We start from the raw sequence: 24,163 nt of genomic DNA, 5'->3' as shown, positions 1-24,163 counted from the left end.
GGGCCCTTTGAATGAATTTTGGCCCCTTTTATGCCCCTCCACCTTGAAAAATCCCAGAATCACGAGGGTGTTCCTTGTGAGGATTGGAATAAGGCTCCACACTCCCCTCAGACCCTGACATAGATAAACAGTCAGAAGACGAATAGATGGGTGAAAGCCTTTTTATATAGGTGCCACACAGTCATTCTAAAGAAAATTTGTAAAAAAAGCATTTGTTTATTCTCTTTGGTTTGCTCTCAGTACTTTGAAGGAGATGTTGTGTAATTTACACGTCAAAGACATTGGCTTTCAGAGAGCCTGTTTTTCTAATTTCTTTGGTCAAGGACAATGGTGTACAGTAGTTGGTACCGGCACTAATAAAATATCCTTCATCATACTATAAGAACCACAAAGCCATTTTATTTTTCTATTAAGGATCTCAGGCTCACAGTAAAGTTTTTATAGAATATGGGATTTCTGCTGTAGTGTGATTTTTCCTGATTAAAGAATGTTGCTGAATGACTTATAACGCAAAACAAAAAAACAAACAAAAAACGTTTCCCTCTCAGATAATGCAAATCTAGCATTTTTGGAATGAAGACTACAGTAAGACTACTTACATAATACTACTGTCAAAAGATATCAGCCATACTGTATGAGCAGTTCCCTAGAGAATCGTGGTTAAGAAACAGCTGACTCCGCTGAACAGATCAATGGCCACCTTGAATGGATTACAACTCCGTTTCAGAATGTAGAATGAAGCCTATCAGACATTCTGTAAATGGTTAGAGATTTTGTTCTCACTTATCATTCAAAATGAACTGAATTTTGTCTCCAAAACTTCCATTTCTTATCTGTTTTTATCTTATTGCTCTGTTCCTCTAAAGGTATCTGAGATATGACAATATTTTGGAGTCGGCATATAGCCAGCAGCAATTTCTGGAATTCAAACAGCTTTTTTGTTTGTGATCAACTGTTTGCTATAACTTTTACTTAGGAACTAGGAGGCAAAACAGCAGCAGTTCAAAAGCATGCGTGTACGTACAAGTAGATCAAGATAACACTGAAAGCCTTAGGTCACTGCATTGTTTTCACCAAATATGTGGAAATTCAAATCACCTGCTTCTGAATATTGGGTTATGCAGACTGGGAGAAGCAGATAGAAAATGGATGGATGGATGGATGGATCTTTTACTTTTTATTGATGCAAAAGTCAAAGTCAGGTTTATTGTTTATTTTCAATGATAATATATATATATATATATATATATATATATATATATATATATATATAAACATACTTGACTGTCAGTATATTACTGGATTGCATATTCACACTGCCTTTTATGACTGTTTTGTGGAAGGAAGCAAGAAAAAGTATTTTTTTATAATATAAGTAAATGGTTTGATGATAATTTTCACAGACAACGAGACTGGTGCATTGCCCATTGAAGCTTGTACATTGAGAAAGGGCCCTTTCGGCACACAAAGCCAGCAGAGGAGAGGAGCAGGAAAGGTCTCGTATTATCCAGGAGGTGAGGATAATTACGCGGGAGTGAATCCTCGCTGTCACACTGATGCAAATTTCCATTCGCACAGACGAGGTACGCGTGCTCCTGCTCCGATGCAGAGAGACGGGCTGTCAGCTTGACACGGGTTGCCCTTATTAATTTTGATCTGCGCTCGCCAATTCTGTTTTTCGTATGAGTATTTAACAGCTTTTCATTTTGTCATCTGCGTTCACCCCAATTGCTGCAAATGGCTTTGTATGAGTTACTCACTCTCGGTCTTTTGTCTGTATTTCTGTACGGTATCTGACATTAATGTACACTGCTTCATGACATAGTCGGGATGTATAAATTAATGCTCAGGTATGACAAATGTCTATATATATATTTAGTGAAAGGGGGTGATGTGAGCCATGAGCATAAATTTGCCAGATATATCGGGTGATATGTGACTCATCGGGTTTGGACGCTGTGATTGTGATCTGAAGGTCAGCAGCTTAAATCCATTAACCAGTGTTGGAACCAGAACAAACCTGATGCTTTGGCCCAAGATTTTACTTTTTTTTTTTGGGGGGGGCATAGGTGGGAAGCAGAGCCATTACCTGGGTGCTATCAGGAGGGGAATCAGCACACCAACTGAAGCAAAAGACACATCACCTACTCTTACTCATTTTGCTTTAATCATTATTTTTTTGTATTTTTGGGTGATTCATGCTTTGTCAAAAAAAATGTACATTGCTTTTGATAAAAGTGTCTGGTAAATGTACCTAATGTATATTTGTGCTTGTGTATATATAATGGGTGTTGAAAATACTGGAAGCTTTTCATGAAAAGACGAACTCTGAAGTGATTACATCACTATTATAAACACAGCCACAAAGGCCGGGCATAAATGTTAGTGAAAATGGAGATCCGGCAATTCGCAGAGATTTAAAAAGAACTTGGAGCATCGAACTGACTTCTCAAGGGGGCAAAGGGTTGGTTCAGGAACTGCAGGTGCATCGCTCACAAAACAAAAGAACATCCATCCATCCCCACTTACTAAATCCCAAATGGGGTCACTGAAGCCTATCCCAGGAACAATGGGCACAGGCAGGAACCAACCCTGGACGGTCACCAACACACCACAGGGTGCACACACAATTACAAGGCCAATTTAGATTCGCCAATCAACCTGCCCTGCACACTTTTGGACTGTGGGAGGAGCCCATGCAAAAACAGGAAGAGCATGCAAACTCCACACAGAAAGGACCCGGAACCAAACCCAGAACCTTCTTGCTCTGAGGCAACAGCGCTAATCACTGCACCACAACACCGCCCGCAAACGCAAGCTGTGTATGACAAACATACTGTATGCAATCTGAATTGGCAAGGCACTTGGCAGGATTTTCGCTGAAAATCACAAATGTATAACCTCAGGAATAACCGCAGAAATTAATGAACACCTTGATGACCTGATCCAAAAAGGAATATATGTCATGAAGTTTGCAAAGCTAGAACATTTGGCAGGGCTAGCATTTGAAAATGATTTGAATCCAAGGCTGATAATCCAAAGCACTTAAAGTAGTCTGATGATCTTTCAACCGGGGTTTTTGTTTGACGAAGGATCCCTCCATCCCATAATATCTGTTGGCATCGGTAGCCAACTTGTGGCAGGTTCAGTTTCAATCTCTGGTTGTTGTTTTCTTTTTAAACCTTAACAGAAAACTTCTTCATTTCATAGCATTTGAAGACACGTGTGTTTTTCACTTGTTTAAAAAAAATACTCTCATACTGTAGATACATTCACATTCTAATATTCAAACAGTCTTATTAGTAACGTAATGATTTGATAGTCTTTAGCCCTTTTCGATACAACTAATCTGCTTTGGTATTGAATTGTGTGCATCTTCATATATATTGTGGCGCCAGATGGACCAAGGCATCGCAGGAGCAGAGAATGACATGGAGACTTTGCCTAGGAAAACACACTCTTTCAGGACCGCGAAGGATGAGCAGCAAACCCAACACACAGATGGGAAACACAAGGTTGTCAGACGCCAAACTGCAAGATGCACACATGGTGGGAGATTTACACACGCTAAATACTCGCGAGGATCCGACCGGGTACACACAGGACACGGGCAAACACACGCGCGACAATAAGGAAATGCAACCATTAACATTAACAACAATACAACAAGGGCTATTTACAATTGCACACAAGGGCTGGGACACGCACCCCGCGGGTGCTACAATATCAACAATGTTATCAGTACTGTGCTGTGTAAATTTTCACTGGTTGAGAAGTAAAATTCTTATAATCCCAACCCGCTTTAACAAATTCTGATCAAAGCTGTCCTCATCCTGCCCACTGGCCCAATAAATGATCTGAGTCAAGATTCAGCTGTTAATAAAGTGAGTGCCTGAGTTTATGTGGGAGTTGATTAAGCTACTGTAGCCAGTAGAACTGTGTTTAATTTGACCATAATTACTCGTACATTTAATTGTGTTGCTGATCCTTTTATCCAAAGTGATTTAGATCTTTTTGCCGATTTGTTCACCTGGACTAAGAGTAGCATAACAAAGGCTTCTCCGATTGAACAAGGAGAATCCTAAACTCTGTGACCTTCTGCCCCAATGAGTATGGGTTGTGATCAGGTAATGGGTCTGCAGAGAGGATGCTTAATCACTATTCTCAGGGAACTCTGTGCACATTCAGCATTTGTGACTTTGCTCCGCTGACTTGTTGCGATTGTGCAGTCATGCACAGCCCAGCTGGGGTTTGCTATCTCTCACTATCTACTGCTGTCTCTACCTTCCTCTGTAACATCATCTTCTCATTCGGTATAGATCACAAGCAATTACTCCAAGATTACACGGGAAGCATGGCTTCGCCCCACAAAATTGCCAAAATAATTTAGTCAGTATATCCGGGTAAATTAATTTTATTTTGTTATTAAAAGTGTAATATATCTTACTAATGAACCACAGCTCGAACCATTTCACTGGAATTGCTTTTGACAAAATATATGTTAATTTACTATTTGAGAGCAAGATAAATACAGGCCATAGACACCATCGACAACATACAACTCTGGTAATCTATGGAAGGTTTATGTACACTTTGTCTAAATGGAGAATAGATAAAAGTTTATTGGTGAATATGATTTGAATACATGTTTTTGGAGCCCACCAAGACACTGTGCTTCACTGGGAGTCTATGAGAGCTTCATACGTAGTTTATGCTTAAGCAGTATTGATTGGACAGATAGACTTGCAGTCAGATAAAATAAAGGAGAGCAGAATTCACATATAAGTAGCTGACCAATTAAAATAAGGGAAAAAACAGAGTTAACTAATGACTGGAGTGGGCGCTGCGAAGTTAGCGGACACCGGGCTGCTAGTGGGCTCTGGCATTGCAGGTTCCCCCAGCCACTCACCCTTCCCATTCCTCAGTTTAAGGAGAACCTGCTGCACCTCCTGCTTCCTGGATCAGGTGGCCTTGCACTGCAGCTCCCCTGCGAAAGCTCGCAGCACCTCCTCCAGTCATTGGACCCACAGGTCACGTGCATCTTCTATCAGCTTCTGGCACTCCTGGGCTAACAAGCCCTCCCACTCGCGGCATCTCCCCAGGCACTCCCATAGATCGGACTCCACCTCCTGCAGCTCCCAGTGCTCCTCCACCAGCTGGACCCCAAGACCGCGGTAGACTTCCTCCCAGCTGCACAGCTCAACCGTCTCTTGCTTTAATCTTGAGACCTCTGCCCGCATAATTTTCTCCACATCCTTCCATAGGCGGTCCAACTTCTCCTGCAGCAGCTGCTGTTGTTCCACCAGCTCGCTGCGCTCCTGGTCCAGCTGGTCCTCCCCAAGCGTGATGCACCTCCTCGCGGTTGCGTAACGCCTCCGCCACGCTCGCATTCCCAGCTGGCCTGCTTCTCGCACAGCTGCTCCTCATCCAACTTGCACTATGCTTCTTGCTCGTTCAGCTCCCAATGCTCCCTAGCCACCTGGGCCTCCAGGGTACGACACGCCTCCTCACAGGCGAGCAGTGCTGCCTCCACAGCCTCGACTTGCTGCCTCCTGCTGTCATGCTGGCAGCTGAAGTCACGCCGTGGTCCCTCGCCGATGGCGGGCTGGGAGTCCTTGCCAGCCAGTGAGCTGTCGGAGACCACGGAAGCTCTTGCCCTCCCTTGTTGCTGACGTCTCGATTGCGGGTCCTATGAGCTGTCATGGGTGGCTTGAGGACACGCTGTGGCCAGATCTGGACGATGTTAAAGAGCATCCGCTCCAGCAGCACCAGTGGGGCTGTTTCTGGGACCGGGCAGACTGAGGCATCACGATGGCAATGAAGAAAGACGAGGGAAGCCAGATTAACATGAAGTTGCTCTTTAGTCCTGGTCCTTAAAAGGACTGTAGACAGGCAAAAACACAGCCAGACAATCAATGGCATGGAAATGCAAGGAGGTTAAATGCTAGTTGGGAAGGCAGACATGGTAGGTCAATACACAACTCTAGAGCACATCAGAATTACACATACAACACTGCTAAAACTACACATGATACTCAAAAGCACAAGTATTTACACTAACAAATACATATAGCTACTTACAACATATATAAGGGCTATACTGTATACACTGGATACGCTAGTTCCACCAGTGCTTTACTATTATTTTAATTGTTCTATTCATTATCTTACAATATGTGCAGACCTTTGTTAATGCAGGATGGAATCACCAGCATGTCCTGTGTCCTCTTCCACGGGCAGTGGACAACCTAATCTCAAGGTGTACATAACACTGAACTATCGATCTGACATGTAACCTGGGGGGTGGGGGGGGAGCAATAAACATTTTTGTGGCCTCCGGGCATTTTGGCAGTTTGTCATAAGTGACAAGCAGTTTCAAATTAATTTTATTCAGAGGTTTACCTAAGAATTGATTTTGTGGAATGCAAATGATGTGTTTGAATGGCTGTCAGTTATGTACGGTTAATGTTTTTAGTTATGAGGTTCGAAGAGACGATGGTGAGAAGCTATCGAATTTCATTGTACTTGCAATGTACAATAGCAATAAAGGCATTCTATTCGATCAGGGGTTCTGATGTCATCAGGGGCAATGCTAAAAACGTGTGGCCCCCTGACAAAATGCCATTTTGAGTCCCCTGTCCAATTTGACAAGTTATTTATGTGTTCAAGGGTCCCTGTAAAGTGCTACCCCCCCCTTGATTCTGCCAGGATATCTATGTCCCTGCTGCGCCTCCGAATGTTGTATCCTTTTTCAAGGCACTTAAAGCGAATAGTTTTTGAAAATATCTAGCTGCATAAATATACAGAAAGTCTCTTTCGATAAAGACGTCACATGAGCAACTAAATGTAAGAAACATGTGTGAGAAGAGCTTGAGAGCGAGGTTTTCCATTAGACCTCTGGTTCCTGTGGGAGAGCGGGAGCAACAGTGTGTCATTTTTTCCCATGTTGCTGTGGTCTAAGGAGACTCATGTGTGAGCTGCAGTCATCCGCGATAATGGTCTCCTGCAAATGAAGCGAGTCTTAAGTGAAACAGAGCAGCCTTTGTGCGTCGCTGCTCTGAAGTGCTTGGTTTTTTTCTTTCTTTTGCCGAACAAGAAAATTCTTTTGAGAAAAAAAAAAACATTAAAAATGCACTCTACTCAAAAACCAACGAAAAATACACGATCAATGTATTTCATTTTAAATAAGAGAAACTCTTATTAAAAATAACAGCATATCAAAGCCCTTTAATATGATACTTTTCAAATTAAAAATTCATTTGTTGAAATAGTGCTACAGAAATAGCTGAGCAGATTATAAATACTAAGAAAAACATTTTGGGAATAGTGCTATTTTATTGCAGCAAGTTTAAAGGAATGCAGAAAATGTAGAAGAAAACCCTTAAAGAAACAAGAAACATTTATTGGTCATGATATCATGCTACAGAATTGAAGTGATTATTTCACTCAATGAAAGCTCTTTTGTTATGGTACTTTTTCCATTTCCAGGACAAAAAGTCACATGTAATATCATCGACTTAATGGAAAATATAGCTAATACATATCATGAAGTTTACTATATTTTTTATTTCACATGTTGATGCTATTGGGGGCACGAAGAGAGTTTAATTGTCTGAACTGTTATTCTGCTAGCTGGCATAAACATAGACCCATTCATTACGTCATAATTTACGCTATAAAGTTACTGCAGTATCCTACCAGCTAGGACATCAGTACCAACTTTGCATAAAAGGCCACAATGAAAAAGAATAGTACTATTTAACTAAAAAGAGTTCCTGTAACACATGCATTTTCACTAATCTGTAAATAAAAGTTTATTGAGCATTGTAGAATTATCATTAAGAAGTTATGTCCAGGATAAGTGGTTGTAAACAGATGTGGGTAGTTCAGATCCAGAGAGTAACAGGCCAGACAAAGATTTTTTTTCAATCAACCCGCTGAGTACTCTGTGGACTTTTACTCTCTGCACCTGAATTACACACCTCTGGTTGTAAGACAGGCAGAGTATAATTCTACTTTGAACAAATATAATTCAACTTAACATTTGTTGTGGACTGTTTTAGTGCATTAAGGCCCTAAAACTGATTTGTCTGTTTGGTATTGGGGTCACAACTGATATTAGTGGTTTACCTCACATACAAGCAAAAGGTTTAATTGTTCTGGGTTAAACTGTACAATCTGTGATAGTGTGCCAAGGCTCTATTGTTCCTTGCTGGTTACGTATATTAGTGTGCATGGGAAGAAATAGAGGCTTTGTTCATTTGACACAATCATCAGCCAGTATCTGACCTGCGGTGGACCGGCTTCCAGTCCAGGGTGTCTCTATGTCAGGACACAGGCTTAGCACAAGTCTGTACTGGGTAAGCAGGTATGGAAGATGGATGGATGGATGGATGGATGTATGGGCTTGTTGATACGCTATGCTCAAAATGAACATACATGTGAATAATTAAAGAAAAATAAAGCTTATTTGTATTAAAAATTGGTATTGATATATCTAATTACAAAGAATAACAAAAAAGTCTTTCATGAAATTATGAAAATATTAGTAGTTAACACTTGGTTTATATGCTTATTAGCCAAAGTAAAAACATTTTCTTTGATCTGAGATCTGATTTAAATAGAACAAGCAGCGTCTTACACCAGAATCATTAATTAAAGCATCTTCCAAATTTCTTGTGTTTTACCAGACGGTCATATAATGGTTCTGATGCTTGTACTATAATAATTTAATTTATCTATGATAATTTCTGGGAAAAAAAATGTTTGTTATGGTAAGCAGGTCCACAGGGTGCACCAATTAGATGATGGAATGATATCCTTGAACGTAAACTGAGAATGTAAATCAACTGCATGTCCCTCTAACGCAACAAAACTTACCATAATGCACAGCAAACTTGTTTCATACTTGTGAGTACTGGGGGCTGTCCCCTCCCCTAAACCATCAATGCCCTCTCCACTTCATGTAATTTTTGCCGGTTAATGCACAAGATTATACATTGGCACTGCTAGCCAATTTAGCCACGTTAGTGTGTATGTTTTTGAAACGACCCCCTTTTTTTGTGCTATTGGGCCTATTATCAGCTACTCTGGCCAAACTACAGCTAACTGAGTACACTTTATTCACCGTCTTATAACCTTGACTTTAAATTGCTTCTGGTGATTTAGCTGAAAAGGCTGCCAATATTAACGGCTTTAGGTGTCAATGGATAAAAGGTGGAAAAAGGCATTTGCAGTAACTAACGGTACTTTCGGAGGAGAGCTGTTTGTTGCAGAAAGAGACGGTATTTTCTTTTTCTTCATCTACCTTCTTGGATTGGAGAGCCTCTATGTGCTATGGGAGGTGACGCAGCACACATCATAAATCATATCCTTTGTGACTCAAAGTTTTGTTTTCAAGGCATTTTTGGCAGCAACTATACTCACATAATCTTTCCGAGGGATAAAATAAAAAGTTTGAATGAGCCGCTTTAGTGATTCATCATATATAAATGAAGTCCTTTCATTATAAAAGTAAGATCTTCATATCTAAAGTTATATTTTAATATGAAATCCAAGTTTTACCATGAAAATACACGGATCAGGAAGCAAACTGGTAAGTGAGTTCATTGTCACATTCACTAAAACCAGAGTCGAAAACGTACTCGTAAGTCACACTGAATCAGAAGTTTGCTGGCACAGAAACGGATATTGCTTACAAATTTGAATATCTGGATACATTAGAGAGTTTTTCCTGGGAGAGAGGTGTGTGAAATAAACTTTGCAGACAGTTTGCACTCTATCTAACAAGTTCATATACAGCTTTATCTCAGCAGAGCTGAAGTGTGTAAGCTTTTCTGTTGGGATCTGACCGAGCATATTCTCAGTTTGAGAACATTACACTAAATATACTCAGGGGCCAGTGTGATAGGTACGCATCCTTGCTGATGCAAACAGCCTAGACATACAAACAGCCAATCATGTGGCTGTAGGCACGACATCAAAATATGGTCAAGAGGTTCAGTTACTGTTTGCATCAACATTAGAACAGCTAAGATGCCTTGAACATTTTGTGATTGTTAGTGTTCGCCGTGGGGGATGCAGCCCCTCAGAAACATCCAACCTCTTTGGATTTTCACACACCAGAGTGTCTATAGCTCACACAGTTAGCAAGAATTTTGTAGTGAAAAAAAACCCTGTTAATGAGAGAGGTCAGAGGAGAACAGCCACACTCATTAAAGCTAACAAGGAGGCCACGACTCCAAAAAAAAGAAAAAATAGCCTCTCTGAGCGTGAACAGTCTTGTCGTGGTTCCGAAGGCAAACGTGGGCCCTACTCAGCACCAGCTATGTGTAGCTAATAAAGTGCATGTTGATTGGTTATTATGTTGGATTTGTTGACATGCAGATTGAGATGTACCACATGTGGTCTACTGTGGTCTTCACATTTGGCAGTAAGTGGGCTTTTCCTTAGCCTATAGTCACTAAAATGACACTAGCAATCTGTCTTGTGTGTTACGAAATGACCCCCCACTATCCGTGAACTGAACTGAAAATTTAAACTGGCCTTCCAATTTACAAAGGGTTGAGGCAGTGTTTTCAATTCTGTCTCCAGACACGTTCCTTCCTCTTGCTTCATTTTTGAATACGTAATTTGCAACATGAGATATTCAGAACGCTATGTCAGCAGCCTTAATTAAAAAACGTTTCCTATGTTCGGCATTCTGACAGCAATGAACTAGGAATTATCGCATGCGCGATGTATCTGATATTTGTTCTGTCAACTTAAGTCAAAATAGAAAATGAAAGTCTAACCGGTGGAATGTTCTAAACTGTGACGGAAAAAAAGCAAAAACATGCAGAAATATCGATGTTTATTTATGAGCTTATTAACAATTATGTATGCATTTTAAGTAAAGCGGCAAGTCAAAACATTCAAAGCGAGGGCTGTTTTAGAGAAATGCAGCAGGAAAATTTCCTCAAATAGGGAAGCAGGTGATCTTGGTCTGATTCTCCATTTAGTATGAGCTACAGCCACACGTCAACACTTTAACAACAATTTAACAATAAGGTATGTCCTTGGTTTCAAAAATGCTTGATGATGTCAAACAAACGCAACACAACACATCTTTTCACATGTCGATTTTAAAGGACTCAAAGGAATGGCTCGACCCCTCAACTGCAGTGTCAAGAGAGAATGCATCGCACAAAAAATCCTTGCCTGATCTGGACTACCATCCTGCTACTTTAGCTAACTTCTAATAAATGCTGTATTGTTCTCAAAAGGACAAAAAAAAAAACCCATTGCCATCCCCTGGCTTGAGCCGTCTGCATTATAATGAAGGCAGTGAATGTACAGCTCAGTTCCAATGTGATTCTAGACAAAAGTCTCTGTGTTTGTTCTTCCCATCTAGAAGTTTCACAAAAAAGGGAGGGAAAAAAGGAGAGATGGGTATGAGTTGGGAATGTTTGGTACAGAGAAAAGCCAGAGAAGTTTTCGTCCTGTAGACATTTTGGATACCGTTTCCCTGCACTGTTTATGATGTCGGCTTGAGGAGGTCTGTGTGTTCAGCTGGAATCTGTGTAGATTTGTCTCATGAACCTATGGTGAACCTGGTGAAATGGAATAGATTGGAACTGCAGATCTTATTTTTTAAGGTAGGACTGTGATTTGAGTCGTTGCCGGGGAGCTGATTTCATTGGTTTACTGTCAAAAACATCACAGATAAAAGGTCATTGGGTCAGCTGAATCTTTTTTTATTTCCCTTCCTAAGGCTGCAGTCATGCAAAGCCATATATAAGTTTTGAATTTATTTTCTTATAACTGTTTGCAGGTAGGTCGATAACAGACGGAGTTCAAAAAGATGTATATGCTATTTAAAATATATTTATATTTTAAATATTCATGCAAATTGTTTGGTTTGAAAGAGTGTCTTGACTACTGCTATGGTTTATTCAACGATTGTTATATAAAGTCAAAATTAAATGAAATAAGCTACACAAGCATGATGTAATGAAAAGTAAGCGTCTATGAGTTCATGCACAGTGAAGTAAATTAAAATAAATGGAAACGCTGTGATATTGAGAATAATGGCAAAACCATTAAGGGCATAAATAAAAGAATAAAGTTTAATTACCCCGAAGCTCCTTTTATTATACTTTGAGGCTGAAAACATGCTTCTGAATGAGGTGGGTTTATTAAAGAGTGGACAGGGATGAGATTTAGAAAAGATGAAGTGTCAGAGGTTCGCCAAGCGGAACAATAAACATCACATACCGACATGGCCCTCTCATGACCAATTAAGTGCATCTGCTTTCAGAGAGGCAATGTGATGGAGACTGAATTGATGTCCCTTCAACAGCAATTTACAAGGGAAAGAGAAGAGACACCTAAAAAAAAACAAGCTTTGCACCTTTGAAAGTATGACAGCAAAATTATTCATTAACAAGCATGTTAACTGAAAAAGCAGTTATAAATAACTTACACGTGAAACATGGATGCCTGTATAATTTCATGTGCCCGGTATAAAAATGTTTACCTTCAACTTAGGTTCATGGCAGAAAAAAGGAACTGTGATTATATAAAGCTGTTTTTTATTAAAATACATTTAACAGTGGGTTGGGACGCTGTGCCTGTGATCCTAGGGTTGGCAGAGTAATGTCACCGTTGGGCCTTTGAGTAAAATCCTTAACCCCTAATTGCTCCCGTGTGTGTGTGTGTGTGTGTTTGCAGCTTTAAGTAACATTAAGACAGTATGAGGGTTCTTCTGACTATGATTTTTATGTTCAGAATAATTTTTTTTGCAGTGTTTTACTTCATTTATAATAATTCTACATAATTATTTCATAAAAATCTTTTCCAGAGGTACAGGAGTTAAGATTCACTTTAGTGGGTGAGATGCTAAGGGTGATCTATGTACATTTCAAAATACGTAAAATCCATCAATCCATTTTCTAAACCGCTTATCCTACTGGGTCGCGGGGAAAATACGTAATAATAATAATAATAAAAAAAAAGATTCCTCTATGGGGAATTAATAAAACCCCAAGAGAAATACACTGACACCCAGCATTCCAATCTTAAAGGTCATTGACACAAAGGTTGTGAGTCTGTTTGCTGCAGCTGCTGCTAAAGGCCGTCGCTACCAGTTTCCCTAAAATCAGTTCAGCTTTTTTCCCGTTTTTGTAGCAGTAAACGACGGCACAAGGCAGCACTTTGAAATGCACTTGAAAGGGAGCCGGTTCCCGGACTCTTTTAGCATTAATTCAGTGGGATGGGAGTATATATATTTTTTTCTCTTGTTGTTCGCATGAAGGACAAATCAAAGCTGCCACAGCTGAACACCATTTACACGGTCATTAGCCCTTAAGTACACCTTCCTCCTCCTCTGTGCACCGTGTGCCATCAGATGGACTACAAAGCACCAGAAAAAAGACTTTTCTTACAGTCTTTTCTGCATAGCATGGGTGGACACATGGCATAAAAGGCTTTATCAATGCCAAATACCTTAAAAAAAAAAAATCAAAAAGCAAACGATGTAGAGACAGACGAAGATGAACGCAACTCTTTCTGGAAGACTAAAAAATATTTCACTCATTTATTTTAATGTATGCCTTTTGTGTTGCATTAAATACGTTTTAAATAGTATTATTTTCCTGAAATAAAGCCCCATACCAAGAAAACATTCATATCTTTAATATGTCATGTGGAACCCTTTATAATTCCTGTGAAATATCAGAATGTCGTATATCTACAACAAAAATGTCTACCATGGTCTAACCCCATTTATTAGCAACATCTTCTAGATATATACACTTTTGGGGTTGCTGCATCTTTACAGTCAGACTCGGCTTTCTTTCCATCTGTTACACGTGGATGGTAATGGCATTTGATCCGTGCAAACATTAATAAACACTACTTAAAGGATTGCAGCCGACCATTGTGAAGATTGCGTTGAAGCTCCCTTTATTAAAGTACAAAACTGCAGTGTTTACTGAGGCTCGCAATGCACTCACGGTGCTTTAGTTTGTGACTGGTGCTTAAAGACGGGCTAAAGAAACCTGGAAATTTCAATAATAATATTTCCATTTATTTTTTTTCCATATTTTGTGGAGAACATATGGCAATGGTTAGTTAGTCCAGAGCAGGTTTGGGGAACCTGATCCACGGAGAACCAGTGTGGGTGACTCTCCATAGATCAGGTTCCCCCAACCTGGTCTAGAGTTCACAGGAAGCAAAGGGAATCTTGGTATCCTGGATGGGCTGCCAGTAAACTACAGGGATTCAGGAATACCGTCCATTTTTTTTTTTTTTGGGGGGGGGGGGCAGCACATCGTTGTTCAGCAATAGATAGATAGATAGATAGATAGATAGATAGATAGATAGATAGATAGATAGATAGATAGAGCTGGCTAGTTAAAAAGCAGGAGTCACATTTCCAATTCACAGCCAAAAAAAGCTGGAATGTCTGAAAATCTGGAGAGAAAAATGACAATTAGAGAGCAGTCTCACCAAGATAATATATGCATTAACACAAAAATTAACCAAATACAATTTGGAACCAATTTGTAATGAATGCTGACAGACTACCTTGTGCATTTCAAACTTATTTTGCATTATGTAATTTAATTTATGTTTATCATGTCCAAGTATACTTTCTTCACTGCATATTTAAAGAGGGGCGTTTCCCAAGTGCCCCACATTAACGAACCGCCACTACACCTAACCTAGATCATCTGTAACCTCAGAGGTAGTTTGAGATCAACAGAAACTAACATCAAAGCCCAAAGGCTACAGTACTAGCTCCTACTTTGTCAGGTAAACATCTAAATATTGTGGCTACTCTCTCTACTTTTACTGTGCTTTTATTTATTAGGATTTTCTTCTGAATTTCTTAATAACATTTACTTGAATATCCATCCATCCATTTTCCTAACCGCTTATCGTACTGGGTCGCGGAGGGTCCGGAGCCTATCCCGGAAGCAATGGGCACCAACAGGGAACAACCCAGGATGGGGGGCCAGCCCATCGCAGGGCACACTCACACACCATTCACTCATGCATGCACACCTATGGGTGTTTTTAGCAAGTCCAATTAGCCTCAGCATGTTTTTGGACTGTGGGGGGAAACCGGAGTACCTGGAGGAAACCCCACGACGACATGGGGAGAACATGCAAACTCCACACACATGTAACCCAGGCGGAGACTCGAACCCGGGTTCCAGAGGGGTGAGGCAACAGTGCTGCCCACTGCACCACCATGCCGTACTTGAATATGTGTATTAGAATTATTCCTTTCAGTCACTTGAAGACCAGAATCCAGCTGAATAGATACTTGCTACAGGTGTGATGAACCACAGCAATAAACAGTAATACCTTATATGTATATTCCCGACTGGTATAAGGGCAGGTGGGTGGGGAAAATTTGCTGACCAGGGTTGAGAAAGTTGCAGTGGTAAAACTTCTCGCTGGCTAGTTTTACCACCACTGTAGCGGAACGACAGAGTTCTGGGACACTGCGCATCATTTGTGGCTCTCAGGGAGATGCTGTCAATTTGCGGGAGATTCAGGTCTGCTAACATATAATCAGCGACACCTGTAAGCAGTGTATTTACACTCTTTCTGGTTAGCATTTCCTTGCCCAGGCTTAAGGTTGATTTTTCCTGCTTATTCACTCTTTCTGGTTTGTTTTGTTTGCTTTTGGCTGATCAGTCGACCTCATTTAGTCCCAGAACTCCATCCTAGGTGATGCCCACAGTAACTTGGAGCTTGAATCTGTCTTGGTGCCTCGGCTACTTACCTCGTAGAGAGCGGCCTGTCAGCACTGATTACTTGGGGGGTAACCTGCCAAGGAGCAGAAGACTGACAGGAAACCAGGACATGTGGATCTTTACAATTAAGGTTGTGGCCTTTGGCTAGAGGCAGCACAAAGTGGAAGGTTGTTGTGACACCATATTTCTATATTTCACACACACAGGTTTGTAATTTAATTTATGTGGGGACTCTCCATTCTTTTCTATGGGGAAAACTCACCTTCACCCCTACCCAGCCCTAACCTTAACCATAAGGAACCAAACAAAATACGAGACTTTTGGCATTTTCAGTTTTTTGATTGCTTTCACAGATCTTTGTGTGGTCCCCACTATATCAAAATAGCAGGTTTTTGTCACATCAGACAGGCGAATGAGCAGGGTGATGAGAAGCAGAGTCCGGGAGACATAAATCCAGGGCAAAGGGATTTATTAGTGGGGCAGACGGACTAACGGGGTACGCTTTTCGACCAACATCAATGCCAGACTTAGGGAAACAGACTTGAACGCAGACTCATATACACAGGACTACAAGCAGGACATGACAGGAAACAGCTGGGCACAATCGGGGAAGCACACGTGGATGATCAGGAGGCGTGGCACACACGAGGACGGGACGTGCAGGACATGACCGTTTTATGACATTGTGGGGAACATTTGGTCCCAACAATATTATATAAACATAATCCATACACACATATATATTCATCAGGTTTTTTCAATATGTGTATAAATTCATTATTGTAAATGTGGAAACAATTCCAATGTGGAAAGAATGTCCAAAAAGCAGATTACAGACAGCAATCTAAAATATAATGGAAACAAAAAATGTTTTCTATATGGTCAAATTTTAATTTCTTGTGAAGATCAACGTGGCATTTTGGTGAAACATTCAAAATATTATTATAAAGAAAAACCAATCTCTTCTTTAGGAAGCTGTGTGATATTTGTAGGAATTATTAGCTCAGCTAAATTTCAATATCTCCACCAATATGTTTTGAGATTAATTAAAGTTTAATCAATTAGTATTTAATGACGATTATTGCCTAATCGTTATGCCGAATGGTTGGTTCCTCCAAACTCAATTGTGGTATCCCCGTGAGTCTGTTAATGTGAGACTTAAATGGGATCCACTGATTACCAGTATCGCTTAATAACCTGGGTTAGAAGGCTCGTCCAGCGAGCTGCGTCACCAGGTAATGTAATGATCGGTAGCGAAGCTCCTCTCACAGCCAATGAGAGAGAGTCTCGCGATATTTCAGGCGAGTTTGAGGTTTCAGAGCGTATTAGCCAGATCGCACTGAGGCAGGGACTATTGTGAGCACTCAATGAACGGAGGCTGAAGTTGTATAAAAGACATGCATTTATTCCTAACTAACACTACAACTAACATAAGACAGACCTGATACTTAGCACAAACAACAAACACGAAATAACGGGATGGAAATAAATTACGTAATTATAGATATGCAATGACCGGATCTAAATGAGTAACCTTAAAAGGGAAATACTGTTCTGCAAAGCAAGCACAGTTTGTGGAAACATGACCCTAAAGTCATATAGCAGGTTAACAGAACAGCTTAGGTTGTTAGAAATGAAAGGAAGCTGGTTTACTTGGTTGCAGAGTGGAGGGGGGGGGGTTTGCAGTTGGTGGCAGAGGCTGATGAGCTGATGGGATGATGGCATTCAGGAAGGCGCGGTGTTTGGAGCGGTTGTTGGAGTGGAGCCCCCTGGATTCTCTCTCCTTGTGAAGCTTTAAGGCTTTGTCTTGTCTTAGTTCTCTGTTGGGTAGCAGGACTTCACCAGCAGGCTTCAAGAGGCCTTCTTGTGTGCTTCTCTTCTCCTGGGCTGATTTTCTTTCACTTCTCTCTTCGGGCTGATGTTCTTTCTGCTCCTCTTTGTTCTGAGGTGCCAGGTTTTTATGGTCTAAAGTTCATGAATAGGGATGATCAGGAATTTGACTCCTGGACCAATGGCTGACCATCCATTTGGCGGGCTTTTGTAAGGGGGTCTGTTTCAGTCCTTTTGGGATTTATGACCAAACTGATTCCCCCTTTACTGATGATTTTCATTAAGCTGGTATAACTTTTGATACATGCACTTTCATGGTAACTACTGAACAGATTTGGAATCAGGAGTGATTGTCCATCAGTTTGACACCAAACATGCCATACCAGCCTAGCGGTTCACACCTCATACACCTGACCTGTATTAATTAATTTACAATTACTAATATTATGTATGTTACAGACTCACATCAGGATATGGTATAGGTGTTTTGGTTTGCACCTCAACAGATGTTACACTTTGGGTATATGCTACAGACATTACATTACATATTCATATTCAACCAGCACATCTTATCCTTAGATAGTCGTGGCCGTTAGTTTGGGGTAATACCAATTTAAATTGCACATCTGAGAACAACATATTTTGGTTGGTGTGGCTTTTCCCAATTGATCTGCTCTCCAGAATGGATAATGTACACCTTAATTAACTTCTTTTAATGCAGCATGGTAGAACACAAAGAGCTTGCTAACGGGTAACAAAGATCAAAAAAGGGCCACAGAGGAATGTGAGGGGGGCTGGGGGGAGAAGAAGAATGTCTGATAGTTAGGACACACTAAGATACCTGGTTACACTATTTAATTTTCAAGATTCTTCTGGTATATTCTGGATTCTATCTGGTACCATGAGAACATATATGCAGTGGTAGCTACTGTATACATATTTATTTCTTCAAATTTATATAGGTGTTTAAGTGTGATGGGTAAAGTCATTGTTACTTCGTGAAACATGGTTATAAGGGTGGCAGACAACACTAAGATTGTCTAAGGACACACACAAACATAACCTGTGTATTGAGACTAGCAATCATGAGTAAACAAACCTACAAGGTATACAAAAGCCAAACTTAAAAGAAACTTTCTTTAGGGTGTTGGTCTGTTGGGTGAATGGTATGTACTGTACTGTAAGGCAGGATGTATGGGGAGGGGGTTGTGTGCCAAGTCGAGGGACCCTTGTCCTTGAGGTCCACTCTGCTGTCTGTAGGTCCCTAAATCTTTGGGCAATAAAAGTTGTAGTGCTGGCCTCCCTTGTTATCTCTGTGTGTGAGGGTTTGTGTTTAAGTGTGTTTGTGTGTATGGGGTCACTAACCCCCCTACGGACAGCAGAGTGGACCTCTGAGTGGCCTAGGCCAGCGAGGACAGGTACCTCTCCTACCAGGCTCGGCCTTGTATCAGGCAACCTGGAATCTCAGCCCTGTCATATGTGCATTTGTGATCCTACATATTTGCAGAGGAATTTGCATAAGAATTTGGTGACATTTGGTATTATGATTTTGACAGCTGGCATTGCCAAAGTCAAACTCAAAATACATTTCAGTCAACTTTTATTTAAAGGACATTTTGAAATATATATACTTTTTTTTTTCAAGATCACTTTTATAAATTGCTTACATGCTTTCAGTTATGCGATAGCATGTTGCAATGGCAAGTTCTGAGTCAGTGTTAATCAGTACCTATGACTGTCTTTAGCAAATTAATAACAGCTGATTAGATGGATTCATTATGGCAGCGTTTAGTGACACTGAGCATGTCAAATTACTCGGTTGTTAAATTTACCTCAGCAAGTGTTGTAAGTTTGTTGCAGAAATATTTAAATCTACAGGATATATATTAAAATCTAAGTGCATCAGTGTGCATTTATCTTTCCAAATCACAAGTGACCATATTCCTTCAATAGTCCTAAGAACCTACTAAACTTAACACATTTGAAGCAAATAAGCAAGGCTCTGCATTCTTTTCCCCAAACGTACCTGCATAAATATGCTTTAATAATGTCAACATGTGACTACGTAATGGATTTAGTTGGAAAAGTCCGACTTTCAGCTTATGTAGTTCTAGATCCAGATGTTTTTGTTTCTTTACTCTACATGACTTATTTGCAAACCCAACACACTGAATACTCCTGCAAAATCATTTAATTCCATTTGGCTGACACAAACAATGACTGTTACACCATACACACTATCCACTGTAACTAAAGCCCTACTACTGAGATGCACAACTGCTTTCTTTCAAATGTCCCACATGCAGTGTGCAATTAGGCCTTACAATAAATTATTGTTCAGGATGGATGAGATATTCAGATGATTAGAAACTCCATTTCAAAATAAAGTAGTTAGCAGCCTAGCTTATATCCATGGAGCATATCCAAGGGCTTGCAAGTAATAAAGCATGGGAAGTAGGATGTCACTCCACAGAAGTACATACACATTCATACATACATCAAATCATGCACTAACGCTGGTTCAGAGACCCTAGAATAGAGGTTCCCAGTCCACAGTCCATGGACCAGTATTGACATTCATTCAGCCCTCAGAATTTTGGCAGTTTTGAGTGGGCTTGGTTAATTTCCAAAAATAAGCGATATATTTTCACCCCACGCCTTTTTTTGTGACGCACGTTGGAAACAAAATGAAAACGGGTAAACTTAAACTTATTAAACATGTTTCACAAACTAATCTGCCACCAACAGTCCCCTCCCCCCAGTTCACAATTTTTATTGGCCTGTGAAATTTTTACACAACATAAACTAGTATGCGGTCATGAAAAGGTTGGGAATCCCAACCCTAGTTCAGCCGCACTTCTTGTGATTTGTGTTTGACGTTTGTGCCTAAACACATTATTATCACATTTACGAGCCCATTACACACATTAGTAGAACACCATTCTTCTGTTAATGATTTAACATTTCGCCTTATTTCTGTTAATTTTAGAACGTATTCCACATCAGGAATTTTAAGCAACATGAGTTACAATTAAAGATTATAATAGCGCATTGATTTATTACTGTGATTCACCCGACTGACAATTTGCGTGCAGTTTTAGAAGATAAATCAGTTCCTTTTTGGCAGCCCTGCACCGAAAGGCAGATTTCCAATGAAGAAGACTATGACAAGCTGAACATCAACTGAAGATCTAAGCATTTATTCATAAGCATAAGACAAATAGAAGACTGTCCTGAAATTATACATTATTCCACATTTTTATGAAGTTTAGTCATTTTATTATATAGACCATAAAGCATGTACACTATTTTGAACAGTTTTAAAGAACTGTTGTATTTAAATCTATGAGTTAGAAAAGAAAGTGAATCAAAGGGATAGTTTATGCATCTCATTATTTTACTTGTTCTTTATATCTTGAGAACAGTCTGGCATGTCTTCTGTGACACATTAGTTATTAATCCACCGCCTGCTCCAACATCTGCACGGCTGTGGATGAAATATGAAATAGGGAGAGATGTGAAAGCAATACAAGGGAGAGCTTGGATTACAATATCATTTCTGCAGACAAGAAGATTCATCTAAAACAAAAAGGCCAATGTTTCTTATTATACATAAGCGCTGGTTCCCATATGAAAAGAGCACCGCGTTTTTAATATGGTACACCAGAGCTTGTAATAGACTTTGCTCAATGGAAATAGCTGTTTGTCACACACACACACACATATATATAATATTGCATTATTAATAATGGCTGAATCCTGTTTACATTTTAAGTATAATACCTTTCCAGATTAGCTGACTTTGTGATGGGTTTGCAGTTGAATTTTTCTTGCAAATATTACAATTTCAAATTGAAATGCAGCCTTCCATAACAGCCACACAGCAAAAAAAAAAATGAAATATCTACGCCGTAGAATAATTTTCCTTTTGTATAAGTTCTCCTTAACAAATGCATTATGCCGCCCGCAGAGGCTCTCATAACTCACTTCAACCCTATTTAAATTCTGGGTTTCCCCTATGATCCACATATACACAGTCAACTAACTGGCATTTCTATGTTGCTCATGTGCGGACAAGCGGATCTTGGGATGGATTGACATCCCATCCAACTTCAGACTTCCCCCTGCCACCCTTTACTGGAGAAAGTTTTGGAAGATGGATGGCTGGATGGATAGATGGATGGATTAACATTAAAGTGTAACCTTTTCAATGCAACCGAATTGACATGTGCCATATGCTATAAAATCAATACATGACTTTATTATTATTTGGTCTAAGACTGAGTATCAGCAAGTCATGCAGTCCTGTAGATACGTTTTCTTTTAGTTTTACCTAACAAAAATCACAATGACCTGTTTCATTCCTTAAATTTATCCTCAGAAGCTATAGTTTATTTCTTTCTAGACTTTGACTGCTGACTGAGGTATATAAGAAGTTTAACATTTGCATTATTTAAGATTCTTCTTTTCACAAATGTGCCCATTGCCAGAGCTGTCAGAAATGCTTATTAGTAATGTAGATTTTTTTTTAATTATGTTGAAGGTTTTAGTGATAAAAGGCAAATTTAATTGCACATTCACTTGATATTTGTTAGCTGAGTTGTTCAAATTATCAAACACTAAAAAGAATGCTCCAAACTTTAAAGGCCAATTATTAGAAAAATACTACATGATAGTACAATAATTCATTAACAATTTCTGAATGTTATGAAAATTCTACCCTTGAAAAACAAATCCCAGGTTTTCTTCCTTAAGCATTCAAAATTGAAAGACAAAGCGAGAGGATATAAGAGGGAGTAATGAAATAGAGTCTTGAGTTCTTTTGATGCCCTGTCAATATCAAGGTTTGCCTGAACGCACTATTTGTTCAGCAATGATTTGATAATTAGCAAATGGACATGGCTAATCAATCAATTATTGGCAGATAAGGTATAAGAATAGTTCCCTGCTGATGTGTGAACAGGGTCAGTGGATGCTGGCTGCACTTTTTATGCATGGAGGCGTTTTCGTCTTGGGACGTGAGAACAACACAAAGCAACTTTGTACCAAGATTCAACATTTCTATTTGCGATGTGCAACAGGTGCATTGTATTGCTTGCCCTTTCAGTCACACTCGGCTCGAAAGAGACTAAACAAGTCTCTGAGACAAGTGCAAACTAGACAATATGCAGAAGTTGATAAAGTGCATGCGCATGTTACGGGAAATGCAGACACTGGAAATGGCTTGGGGGGGAAGACGCTCTTCGTGAATCTGCTAGTCAGAGTTCTGACACTGTGAAACCTCCTCACTGACTGCAGGGGTATGAAGAGTAAGCTAGGGCCCTGAATTATAGAATGAATCTCGTTAGAGCAGCGGTTAAGGTACAGCTGGCTAGGGGGGAGGGGGGGGGTTGTTCAGTCCCTGTGATCTTCTGGGTAGACTTCACAAACCTAGGCACCATAGGGTGGATATGGTCTGGAAAAATGACCATATATTCCTGGGCTGTTATATGACCTCATGACTCCCACAAGTAGGCCGCCCATAAAACCGCACGTTGTGAGTTGAAGGCACCCTTTGTCTTCCACCAAATGTAAACTCATCTGGATGTCTTAAAAAGGAGTAAAAATGACTCATCAGGCCATTTTGCTTTTTCCTTTGCTCAGAGGTCCGGGTTGCATGGTCCTTACATCAGGTTACGTCTCTTTATTCATTTGAAATGGATGAAGGGGGTTTCACAACAGAAGCTCTGAAATAAATTCCCATGTAAGGAAGCTCATGGTGTATAGTTCTTGTTGAGACTGCGTCACATACTGCTGATTCAATTCAGTGGTAATTTCGGAGGCCATATTTTGTGGTCCCTGTTGATGAGTGTCGACTTGGTACCATGCTAGAAATACATTTTTAAATGTGTTTGGCATATGCTGTCAAGATTTCTGACACGGTTACCCTTGATACATTAAATAATTCCACAGTTTTTATGAGTCATGCACCTGCAATTAAGGCACCTTGATCTCACATATCAAAGTATTGATTATCAGACCTCTTGTACAGCTGCCACATTTCTAATTCTTATTCTCACTGCTACCTATTATGACTCACCTCCTTAGCTACATTTGTCATATAAATATATAGATATTTAGTCGCTCAAAATTTACATTCAATTTTCATGTGGTATTTCCATTATTCTATGCCGCAACTGCAAATAATTATAAGTGTGTAACAAATTGGCAGTATATCTAACTTATTCAATGTCTCCATGGATAATCAATAATGCAAATGAATAAATTATGTGTAATATATGATTTAATTGGTGTTTAAATATTTTACTAATAAAGTATTTTTTTAAAAAACCAATAATGTTATAACTTTTGAAAAATTATTGCGGTAGATAGTTTGTTCTTCTCCATGATGGATTCATGCTACTTTGTAATTCATATGCCATAAATGGCCTGGAGTGCAAAGCTTTGTATTTGAAGCATTACTGACTAGCCTTCACACAGTGGCCTTTAGGACCAAGTTGCAATCAGAAACTGGCCTAGAATGTAGCGCATATTTGTCCAAAGATTTCTGAATGTTTTCACAACTTTCTCATTTTCCACTGAAA

General features: G+C 39.8%; 1 protein-coding gene across 4 annotated transcripts in view; it reads left to right on the top strand.

Annotated features, from left to right (window-relative positions):
- Positions 1-8,265: 8,265 nt before the first annotated feature.
- Positions 8,266-24,163, top strand: part of cdh19 (cadherin 19, type 2) — a 36,871-nt gene continuing 20,973 nt past the window's right edge. For 3 of the 4 annotated variants that reach the window (XM_048971915.1, XM_048971918.1, XM_048971919.1), the window contains exon 1: positions 11,423-11,636. The gene's annotated coding sequence lies outside the window, so the exon portion shown is untranslated. Of the gene's footprint in view, positions 8,361-11,422; positions 11,637-24,163 lie in introns of those variants that run through there. The other variant, XM_048971916.1, reaches the window with a different exon arrangement.

The sequence above is a fragment of the Brienomyrus brachyistius genome, chromosome 1 (assembly GCF_023856365.1).
Source record: "Brienomyrus brachyistius isolate T26 chromosome 1, BBRACH_0.4, whole genome shotgun sequence".
NCBI classification, from domain to species: Eukaryota; Metazoa; Chordata; class Actinopteri; order Osteoglossiformes; family Mormyridae; genus Brienomyrus; species Brienomyrus brachyistius.
Note: the sequence above shows the minus strand (reverse complement) of the source record. Positions and strands in the feature narration are given on the sequence as shown.